Raw genomic sequence first — 12,077 nt, forward strand, 5'->3', positions numbered from 1 at the left:
GTAATCTTGGGAAATTTTATCTTTAAAATATTAGCACTTCACAGAAAGGGTCAGCATAAATTATTTCTCATATTGTCCTCTAGTAGAAGATGCTAGGGGCTTCCCTAGTGCCGCAGTGGTAAAGAATCCACCTGCCAAAGCAGGAAACACAAGAGACTCAGGTTCAGTCCCTGGCTTGGAAAGATTTCCTGGAGTAGGAAATGGCAACCCATTTCAGTATTCTTGCCTGGAAAATTCCATGGACAGAGGAGTCTTGTGGGCTACAGTCCATGGGGTCGTAAAGAGTTGGACATGACTGGGCGCGTGTGTACACACACAAGATGCTGGCTGTATTTTTCCTCCCAGTTCCTCCAGCTTCTTGAAGCATGGTTATCCATTTTCTTTGTAATAGAATGCCCAGTAAAGGAAGTTAAGTGCATCAGTCCTATGGCTGTATTTTCTACAAAATTCAATAATGCTGATCTCTTTAATTCAGATCTCTTAGGGGCATAGACTCAAAAATCAAATTTATAAGGCTAGAAGAATCCATCAAATGCCACCTAGTATGCTCCTTGCCTTTGGCAGGATCACATCTAGGTCAGTCTATTGTAACTGAATTTCCAAGGGTACTAGAGCTATGTGTGCCTACACTGTGGGGGACCCCACTTGAACCCATGGTCTGTCCTCTCTGCCTCCTAGATTACAAAAGTCATTTCTCTGCACATTAGCTATTTATTATAGGACTGTTTGAAGCAAGAAGAGGCACCGGGTCTTCCAACTAATGTCTGGATACTTTGATGTGGTTGGCAGACATATTCCTCATGAAAAATGAAAGGATCATTGAGAGGAAGAAACTTCAGCATCCTGCTTTAAGTAGAAAAACTGAGACCCAAAGTGTGGCTTAAAAGCTGCAATAGAAATGTCCTCTAGTTGGGAAGTTCTGTTGTATTGTCACAGGGATGACCTATGACCATGCTCCCTGCCCCCGTCCCCACAAAACCAAATCAATAGGCGTACAAGGGATTCTGGTAGCAAGACTTATTGATATTCAGGTATCATCTTTGAGTTTTATATTAGCAAAGAAATGTTTTGAATTGTCTTGCTTAACCTAAAATTTTCCATAGTACTCTCTTAGAGAGGTGTTTGTCAGAACAGCATACAAAACAGGCAAGGAGTAGGAACAAGAAAAAGGCCAGTTGTAACCTGAATTAACAATTTCTCAAAATTGGAATGCAGACAGTTTTATGTTAGAATGTACTTGCCTTTTACTCTCCCCCAGGCACACCTGGGCAACCACTGATCTAGTGCCCTGTACACAGTAGATACTCAATAAGTACTCATAACCTGTTCATTTCAATTCAGTGTATCAATGAAATAAGAGTCTTTGACCTGGATTCTTTCAGCTCTGAGGTCAGAATCATGGGCGTTTTCAGTGTATTTTCACATGTATTCCTACATCTCCAAAGATACATCTCAAAGGTATTGGGACTTTTGGTCAGTGTGGGCATTGCACTTGCCTCTTGGTGGGTGGATTTAGAATGGGTTTCCCAGGTGGCCCAGTGGTACAGAATCTGCCTGCCAGTGAAGGATCCACAGGAGATGCAGTTTCAATCCCTTGGTTGGGAAGATCCCCTGGAGGAGGAAATGGCAATCCACTCCAGTAGTCTTGCCTGGGAAATCCCATTGACGGAGGAGCCTGGCAGAATACAGTACGTATGATCTCAAAGAGTTAGACATGACTGAGAAGGGTTTGGCTTGGGACAGGCAAGCTAGTGCTTGGAATTTGCCTAAGTGGAACTGATACCACAATGCCATGTCTCAATCAGGCAGCTGGACTCAGAATGTGGCCAAATGTATTCAGGATCAGTTAGCCAGCTTCACTCTGTGTGTCTACCCTGGGCTGACACCCCCAAGGACTTGGAGAGAATGTTGCACGGACAGAAAGTAAAATTACCGCTAGGCTCTCTTTAGTGTCCTGTTTGTGTCTTATGATAAATATTTATTATTTTGGTGAAAAGAATTTTCCTTGTTTGTAATATTCCATCTTCTGGGAAGAAAATATTGAGATAAGAGGGCATTTATCATTCTAGAGTTTATTGGCTTGTACTGTTTATTTATTCTTGAAAGGAAAACAATCCCTACACCAGGAAGTGGTAACATGACAGAGCCAAGTGTACAGATGTGTGGTGGAAAAAATGAATGACAAAGACTCAGACTGTTTTAGTGGTGTCTTTTTTCTGAAAATGATCTGCCTTCATGTCCATGGCACTCATACTCTGCCCCCTCCCTGATCCAGTTCATGCTATCTCCTTGCCAGGCTGTAAGACCCTGGGAAAGTCATCTCAGTCTTGGTTTTTCCATTTGCAAAATGAGAGATTGGAGCTGTGACCCTAGAGATTTCATCTTTAATGGCTGTAACTGTTATTTTTTGAAAAATTGAGGCTCTTTTTTTAAAATATGTTAGCAAAGTGAGTATCCCACAAAACCCCAGAAATCCAAAAAGTATAAACTAGAATTTTTTAGCATTCATTAGTACATGGGTCAACAGATGAGAAGAGGGTTGAGTGTTGGGATGGACGCTTCTTTCCTTCAAGTATGGAAAGGGCAGTGATCTCAGTTGAAAGGAATGGTTCTCACTACCATGGACCTCTGGGAAGTCGTGCCCAGGATGTTGGGTTCTGCTCTTGGATGGGTGTGTAGAGAAACAAGATCACATCCCATGTGTGCTTTACCCCTGGTTTCTCCATCTCCTTCCAGTGTACCACCCTCCTTTGTCTCAACCCTCTCCTTATCTCCCTCTCTTACTTCTGTGTAAGAGTTTTTGTATCTATGATTGTCTCGTCTTCTTGCTTCATTTCATCCCTTTCCCCTATGTTTTCTTCTTTTTGTTTGTCCTTTATTCTTTAGACATATATTATAGCCCTTATTTTACTTTTTTTAGCTTATTACTTTTTATTAAAGTATAGTTGATTTACAATATTGTTAGTTTTAGGTGTACAACATAGTGATTCAATATTTTTAGAGAATATAATCTATCTAAAGTTATTATCAAATAATGGCTGGATTTCTCTGTGCTGTACAATATGTCTTTATATCTTATTTACTTTATAGATAGTAGTTTGTATGTTTTAATCCCACATCTCTATTTTGCCCCCACCCCATTCCCTTTCCTCGCTGGTAACCATTAGTTTGTTCTCTACATCTGTGAGTCTATTTCTGTTTTGTTATATAAATTTGTTTGTTTCATTTTTTATTCCACATATAAGGCATAACAGAACATATTTCTCTATCTGGCTTATTTCACTAAGTTTAATACTCTCTAGGAACCAGAGATCAAATTGCCAACATCTGCTGAGTCATGGAAAAAGCAAGAGAGTTCCAGAAAAACATCTATTTCTGCTTTATTGACTATGCCAAAGCCTTTGACTGTGTGGATCACAATAAACTGTGGAAAATTCTGAAAGAGATGGGAATACCAGACGACCTCATCTGCCTCTGGAGAAGTCTGTATGCAGGTCAGGAAGCAACAGTTAGAACTGGACATGGAACAGACTGGTTCCAAATAGGAAAAGGAGTATGTCAAGGCTGTATATTGTCACCCTGCTTATTTAACTTCTATGCAGAGTACATCATGAGAAATGCTGGACTGGAAGAAGCAGAAGCTGGAATCAAGATTTCCGGGAGAAATATCAATAACCTCAGATATGCAGATGACACCACCCTTATGGCAGAAAGTGAAGAGGAACTGAAAAGTCTCTGGATGAAAGTGAAAGAGGAGAGTGAAAAAGTTGGCCTAAAGCTCAACATTCAGAAAACGAAGATCACGGCATCTGGTCCCATCACTTCATGGGAAATAGATGGGGAAACAGTGGAAACAGTGTGAGACTTTATTTTTTGGGGCTCCAAAATCACTGCAGATGGTGATTGCAGCCATGAAATTAAAAGACGCTTACTCCTTGGAAGGAAAGTTATGACCAACCTAGATAGCATATTCAAAAGCAGAGACGTTACTTTGCTGACTAAGGTCCGTCTAGTCAAGGCTATGGTTTTTCCTGTGGTCATGTATGGATGTGAGAGTTGGACTGTGAAGAAGGCTGAGCACCGAAGAATTGATGCTTTTGAACTGTGGTGTTGGAGAAGACTCTTGAGAGTCCCTTGGACTGCAAGGAGATCCAACCAGTCCATGCTGAAGATCAGCCCTGAGATTTCTTTGGAAGGAATGATGCTAAAGCTGAAACTCCAGTACTTTGGCCACCGCATGAGAAGAGTTGACTCATTGGAAAAGACTCTGATTGTGGGAGGGATTGGGGTCAGGAGGAGAAGGGGACGACAGAGGATGAGGTGGCTGGATGGCATCACTGACTTGATGGACGTGAGTCTGAGTGAACTCCGGGAGTTGGTGATGGACAGGGAGGCCTGGCGTGCTGCGATTCATGGGGTGGCAGAGAGTCCGACATGACTGAGCGACTGAACTGAAGTGATGGTAGTTCTATTTAAATTTTTTGAGAAACCTCCATTCTGTTTTCCATAGTGGCTGCACCAGTTTACATTCCCACCAACAACCTAGGAGGGTCCCTTTTCTCTCTGTCCTCACCAGCATTTGTTACTTGTGGTCTCTTTGATGATAGCCATTCTAACAGGTATGAGGTAGTATCTCATTGCAATTCTTTTTTTTTTTTTGCCAAGCCATGCTGTGAGACTTGTGAGATTTTAGGTCTCTGACCAGGGATCGAACCCAGGCCCTCAGCAGTGAGAGTGCTGAGTCCTAACCACTGGACCATCAGGGAATTCCTCTCATTGTGATTTTGATTTGCATTTCTCTTATGATTAGTGATGTTGAGCATTTTTTCATGAACCTGTTAGCCATTTGTATGTCTTTTTTTGGAAAAATGTCTATTCAGATTTTTTGCCCATTTTTAAATCCCGCTGTTTGTTTTTTTGATATTAGGTTGGATGAGGTGTTTGTGTTTAGGATATTAACTGCTTGTTGGTCATATTATTTGCGCATGTTTTCTCCCATTTGTAGGTTGTCTTTTTGTTTTGTTGATAGCTTCCTATGCTGTGCCAGCGCTTTTCAGTTTAGTAAGGCCCTATTTAATTTTGCTCTTATTTCTTTTACTTTAGCAGCTAGACCAAAAAAAAAAAAAAAATTGCTACAGTTTATGTAGCTGTCCAGTTTTCCCAGAACCACTTATTGAAGAGGTTATCTTTTCTTCATTGTATATTCTTTCCTCCTTTGTCATAAATTAATTGACCTTAAGTGTGTGGATTTATTTTGGGACTATTTATTTTACTTATTAAAATTTCTTTTCTTTTTTATCCTTCTTAATTTTTAATGAGAAGTCTGGCTTTTTTAAAAACTAAAGATAGAGTTAGATTGATCTTCGTGTATATGGCCCTTGAATGAAGATGATTTGGCAAGCCCAAACTGCACAAAGCAATCAAAATGCAAATACTAGCAACAGTAAAAGCTTCTTGAATTTACTGTTAAAAAAATATGAGTGAAGAGTAAGGTGTTGGTGTAATACTCTGGGACTGGGTGATGTAAATTGTCTTACCACTTGAAGGTTTTTGGAGGCAAGTAACACTGTGAGTTAGAAAGTTTTTCTTCATTTTACAGAGCACCATGAGGGAGGTTGGGTTTTCAGAACAAATATCTAAGGTTTCCTAGAACATTTGAGAAGCCTAAAAGTGGGAACTGTGGTTCGGGAGTGCTCAAGTAAGCAGACATCCACCTTCCGTCATCCTATCCATAACCTTACTTTTTTAGAAAAACTTTAAATTTAAAGGGCTTCCCTTGTGGCTCAGCTGGTAAAGAATCCACCTGCAATGCAGGAAACTGGTTTGATTCCTGGATTGGGAAGCTCCACTGGAGAAGGGATAGGCTCCCTATTCCAATGTTCTTGGGCTTCACTTGTGGCTCAGCTGGTAAAGAATCCACCTGCTATGAGGGAGACCTGGGTTCGATCCCTGGGTTGGGAAGATCCCCTGGAGCAGGGAAAGGCTACCCACTACAGTATTTTGGCCTGGAGAATTCCATGGAAGTGGTCACCATAATGTCTGGTTAGCATCCATCACCACATATAGTTAATATTCTTTTTCTGGTGATGAGAACTTTCAAGATTTACTTTCTTAACCTTTAAATATACAGCATAGTATTTTTAGCTGCAGTCATTATGCTATACATTCCATGACTTATTTATTTTATACCTGGAAGTTTGTACTTATTGATCCTCTTCAACCATTTTGCCTGTCCCCACCCCTTGCTTCTGGTAACAGCCAATCTGTTTCTGTATCCAAGGGTTCACTTTTTTTTTTTTTCCTTAGATTTCATATATAGTGAGATTCTGAAACTGATCACATGGACCACAGCCTTGTCAAATCAGTCAATCCTAAAGGAAATCAGTCCTGAATATTCATTGGAAGGACTGATGATGAAGCTGAAACTCCAATACTTTGGCTACCTGATGCGAAGAACTGGCTCATTGGAAAAGATCCTGATTTGGGGAAAGATTGAAGGCAGGAGGAGACAGGGACAACAGAGGATGTTGGGTTTTCAGAACAAATGAAAACCCATTTGTTTTTCATGGCAAATGAAAAACATTGGATCACAGACTTGATGGACATGAGTTTGAGCAAGTTCTGGGAGTCGGCAATGGACAGGGAAGCCCAGTGTGCTGATTAAAGGCAAAAGGAGAAGAGGGCGGCAGAGGATGAGATATTTAGATAGCATCACTGACTCAATGGACATAAATTTGAGTAAACGCTGGGAGATAGTGAAAGACAGGTAAGCCTGGCATGCTACGTCCATGGAGTCACAAAGAGTCAGACATGACTGAGCGACTGAACTGAACTGAGATCCTATGGTATTTGTCTTTCTCTGAATTATTTCACTTAGCATAATGCCCTCAGGTTCACTTATATTGTCACAAATATATTTGTTGTTGTTCAGTTGCTAAATTGTGTCCAACCCCATGGATTATAGCACACCAGGCTTCCCTGTCTTTCACTGTCTCTTGGAGTTTACTCAAATTCATTTCCATTGAGTCAGTGATGCTATCTAACCATTTCATCCCCTATCACCCTCTTCTTCTGCCTTTAACCTTTCCCAGCGTCAGTCTTTTCTAATAACCCTTTGATTAGGTGGTCAGAGTGTTGGAGCTTCAGCTTCAGCATCAGTCCTTCCAATGAATATTCAGGGTTGATTTCTTTTAGGATTGACTGGTTTAATCTCCTTGTTGTCCAAGGATCTCTCAAGAGTCTTCTCTAGCACCACAATTAGAAGGCATCAATTCTTCGGTGCTCAGCCTTCTTTATGGTCCAACTCTCACATCTGTACATGACTACTGGAAAAACCACATCTTTGACTCTACAGGCCTTTGTTGGCAAAGTGTTCTCTCAGCTTTTTAATACACTGTCTAGGCTTGTCATAGCTTTCCTTCCAAGAAGCAAGTATGTTTTAATTTCATGGCTGCAGTCACCGTCTGCAGTGATTTTGTAGCCAAAGAAAATAAAACCCGTCACTGCTTCCACTTTTCCCCCTTCTATTTGCTATGAAGTGATGGGACCAGATGCCATGATCTTCGTTTCACAAATATATATCTCCACTTAGTTTGCTCCCATGTACTGGTTATTGTAAAGAATGCCGCAGTGATCATGTGGATGCATATATCTTTTCAAGTTAGTTTTTTTGTTTTCTTGCATCAGTACTCAGAAATACAATTGCTGGCATATGGCAATTCTACTTTTAATTTTTGAGGGACCTCCATACTATTTTCCATGGTGGCTGCACATTACTGCCAGCAGTGCACAAGAGGTCTCATTTCTCAGCATCCTTGTAAACACTTGTTATTTTTATTATTTATGGTCTTTTTGATGATAGCCATTCTGAAAGATGTGAGGTGATATCTTATTATGGTTTTAATTTGCATATCCCTGATGATTAGTAACATTGAGCATCTTTTCATGTATCTGTTGGACATCTGTATGTCTTATTTGGAAAGATGTTGATTTAGATCCTTTGCTGATATTTTGTTTGAGTTGTTTGGTTTTTTGGCTACTGAGATGTATGTTTTATATATATATATATATAGGATATTAACACTTTACTGGATATGTGATTTGCAAATATTTCTCCCATTCAGTAGTTTGCCCTGTCATTTTGTCAATGGTTTCCTTTGCTGTGCAGAAGCTTTTTAGTTTGACGTACTTCCATTTGTTTATTTTTGCTTTTGTTTCCATTGTCTGAGAAGACATATCCAAAACAAATACTGCTGAAACCAGTGTGAAAGAGCGTACTGCCTATGTTTTCTTCTAGTTTTATGGTTTTGGATTGTACATTAAAATCTTTAATCCATTTTGAGTTTATTTTTATACATGATATGAGAAAGTAATCCAGCTTAATTATTCTGCATATAGCTGTCTAGTTTTCTCAGTGCCATATATTGAAGAGATGGTTATTTCCCCATTGTATGTTCTTATCTCCTTTGTCTTAGAGCATTTGGTCACATGTGTGTGTGCTAGGTTGCTTCAGTCATGTTTGACTCTTTGTGACCCTATGGACTGTAGCCTGCCAGGCTTCTCCAGGCAAGAAAACAAGTGGGTTGCCATTTCCTTCTCCAGGATATCTTCCCAACCCAGGGATTGAACCCATATCTCATGTCTCTTGCACTGGCAGACAGATTCTTTACCATCTGGGAAGCCCAGTTGTCCATATAAATGTGAGTTGGTTTCTCGGTTTTCTGTTCTGTTCTGTTGATCTGTGTGTCTGTTTTTATCCCAAAACCGTACTGCTTTGATTACTATAGCTCTGTAATCTAATTTAAAGTCAGAAAGTGTGATGCTTCTTGCTTTTATCTTTCCAAAGATTATTTTGGTTATTGAGCTCTTCTGTGATTCTATACCAGTTTTAGGATTGTTTGTTCTATTTTGGTGAAAATGCCATTGTAATTTTAATAGGGATTGCATTGCATCTGGAGATTGCTTTCCATACTCTTTCTTTTAACCAGGAAATTCCCGGCCTGGTTTTTTAGCATATTAGTCTTTGTCTGAGGTTTCAATTGATAAAATAGCTCCCCTATTGGTCTCATACAACCTCTTCATTTTATAGATGCAGGAATATCCTTTTTGAAAAAAAAGATTGCATTAAGGAATGTGTTCCTGTCATGGTGAACAATAATATCATCATCAGTACCGCAACAGTTTAAGTCTGTTTTTCATTTCTTTGTAGGGAGTGTGAATCAGTTGATTATATTGGGATCATTGTATTCAGCTCTAGGTATACATCATTAAAAAACTGACTGGGAACGTATTGAGTTAGAGGAGGATGAAAGGAGGCTTAAAGTCAAGTCATATGAGTTGAAGGGAAAGGTGACGTTTAATGTGAAAAACAGAAATCCAAGGCAGGAACAGAAGTGCGGTTTTTATAGTCCCAGGGCAGATGTATGAAAGGAGATAACATCTTGGTATCTGTGAGGGCAGAAGCAGGGCTTGGATGTTGGAAGCCCTTGGGAACACATTGGGGCTGAGTCATTAGACTGGAGTTGTTTCACCATAGTACCGTTTGTCTAGCATGGTTCCAGTGAACAACTGAGCAGCTTGTTTGTTGGAACAAGTTACAGCAACGGAAATGCAGAGGAATTTCAGCGTCAGCTTAGAGGTTGAAATTAATGATCACTAGGGTCTTTGGGCTCTAATATTCCAACAGGTAATGGCTTGGGGTATCATATTTTGCTTAGCAAAACTGACTGCACATTTCAGATCACAACTTTAAACCTAAGCTGCTTTACGAGGCATTGGCTTCAAAGATTCATTTGTGCCATATAGTTCAAATTGCCTGTCCTGAGATAAAAGGGTTGCAAGGACATTGAATACACCCAAAAACCCAACTCAGTTTTTAAACACATGAAGAAGCTCTTATGAACTGTAATCTGGTGATGTAAGTGAAAATAAATAAAGAGCTTATGAGCTTTTTCATATTTAGCTTTTCAATGGTAATTTTTAAGAATCAGGATACCATATATAAAATTTAAGATTGTGTTTATTCAAGATTACAGTTTGGAGCAAATCTGTGACATTTAGTGTTTTAAAAAGGGAAACAAAATTTAAGAGAGATTGCATTTTCCACACTTCCTTTTAATCATCTTTGAAATCCCTGCTAGGTACCAGCAAAATGCTAATTTATTAGGGCCTTTTCCCTTAAGATCATTTAGGGATTCTTAAGTAGTGCATAAAGTGACATTTTTTCTTTTCCTCTTGTCCCACAGAAATTTCTCAATTAGAAATGGAGATAACATTTTTAAGGGACATTCCAATATAGCTGAAACAGCTTGACTGCTTTCAGATTGAATACACACTCACTTGAGTAACCTCAAATCTTTTTATGTAGCATTAAAAAACAAATTCCTTCTTCCTCTTCATCCTTGTCTCTAACAGAGCAGCAAAACCAAAATGCCAAATTTCACTGTCCCATAGGGAGAGTGGAGATTTTCTCTTTCCCTTTAATTTGTATGTCTTGTTTTCAGCGAGGAAGAAAGAGAGTGATTTAAAAATGTACATGAAGGGTCCTTTGTGTGATTAAATGCCCTAAAAAGCACATTGACTTTGAAGTTCACTGTTTTGTTTTGTTTTTTTTTTTTCCAGCTAGAAGAGGCTTCTGCCCTTACTTCTTCTTTCGAGTGCATTTTAAATTAGGAAGTACTCTCATTTGATGTCTGCTCATTCCAACTGCCACCCTTAGCTAATTTTAGTCTTTGTGAGAGTTTAAGACAAACAACTTGGGGAATTCCATATGATGCAAGATCCTCGACTCTTAGAATTTTAGAGCTGTGTCAGATATGGTTTAAAGATTTCAGTTCAGTTATTCAGTCGTGTCCTACTCTTTGTGACCCCATAGACTACAGCACTCCAGGCTTCCCTGTCCATCGCCAACTCACGGAGCCTACTCAAACTCATGTCTATGGTGTTGGAGAGGCCATCCAACCATCTCATCCTCTGTTGTCCCCTTCTCCTCCCGCCTTCAGTCTTTCCCAGCATCAGGGTCTTTTCCAATGAGTCAGCTCTTTGCATCAGGTGGCCAAAGTATTGGAGTTTCAGCTTCATCATCAGTCCTTCCAATGAATATTGAAGACTGATTTCCTTTAGGATGGACTGGTTGGATCTCCTTGCAGTCCAAGGGACTCCCAAGAGTCTTCTCCAACACCGCAGTTCAAAAGCATCAATTCTTCGGCACTCAGCTTTCTTTATAGTCCAACTCTCACATCCATACATGACTACTGGAAAAACCATAGCTTTGACTAGATGGACCTTTGTTGTTAAAGTAATGTCTCTGCTTTTTAATATGCTGTCTAGTTTGTTCATAGCTTTTCTTCCAGGGAGTAAGCGTCTTTTAATTTCATGGCTGCAGTTACCACCTGCAGTGATTTTGGAGTCCCCCAAAAGAAAGTCTCTCACTGTTTTCCATTGTTTCCCCATCTGTTTGCCATGAAGTGTTGGAACTGGATGCCATGACCTTAGTTTTCTGAATGTTGAGTTTTAAGCCAATTTTTTCACTCTCCTCTTTCACTTTCATCAAGAGGCTCTTTAGTTCTTCGTTTTCTGCCTTAAGGGTGGTGTCATCTGCATATCTGAGGTTATTGATATTTCTCCGGGCAATCTTGATTCCAGCTTGTGTTTTATCCAGCCTGGCATTTCTCATGATGTACTCTGCATAAAAGTTAAATAAGTAGGGTGACAATATATAGCCTTGGCGTTCTCCTTTCCCTATTTGGAAATAGTTTGTTATTCCATGTCCAGTTCTAACTGTTGCTTCTTGAAATGTTGCTTCTGCATACAGATTTCTCAGAAGGCAGGTCAGGTGGTCTGATAGTACTATCTGTTTAAGAATTTGCCACAGTTTGTTATGATCCACACAGTCAAAGGCTTTGGCATAGTCAATAAAGCAGAAGTGGATGTTTTTCTGGAATTCTCTTGCTTTTTTGATGATCCAGTGGATGTTGGCAATTTGATCTCTGGTTCCTCTGCCTTTTTAAAATCCAGCTTGAACATCTGGAAGTTCATGGTTCATGTATTATTGAAATCTGGCTTGGAGAATTTTGAGC

At 39.7% G+C, this 12,077-nt stretch overlaps 1 non-coding gene across 1 annotated transcript; it reads right to left on the reverse strand.

Moving 5' to 3' along the window:
• On the reverse strand, positions 4,694-4,766 carry TRNAE-CUC. The gene has a single exon. It is a non-coding gene; the product is annotated as a tRNA-Glu (tRNA).

Source organism: Capra hircus, chromosome 20 (genome assembly GCF_001704415.2).
Source record: "Capra hircus breed San Clemente chromosome 20, ASM170441v1, whole genome shotgun sequence".
Lineage (NCBI taxonomy): Eukaryota > Metazoa > Chordata > Mammalia > Artiodactyla > Bovidae > Capra > Capra hircus.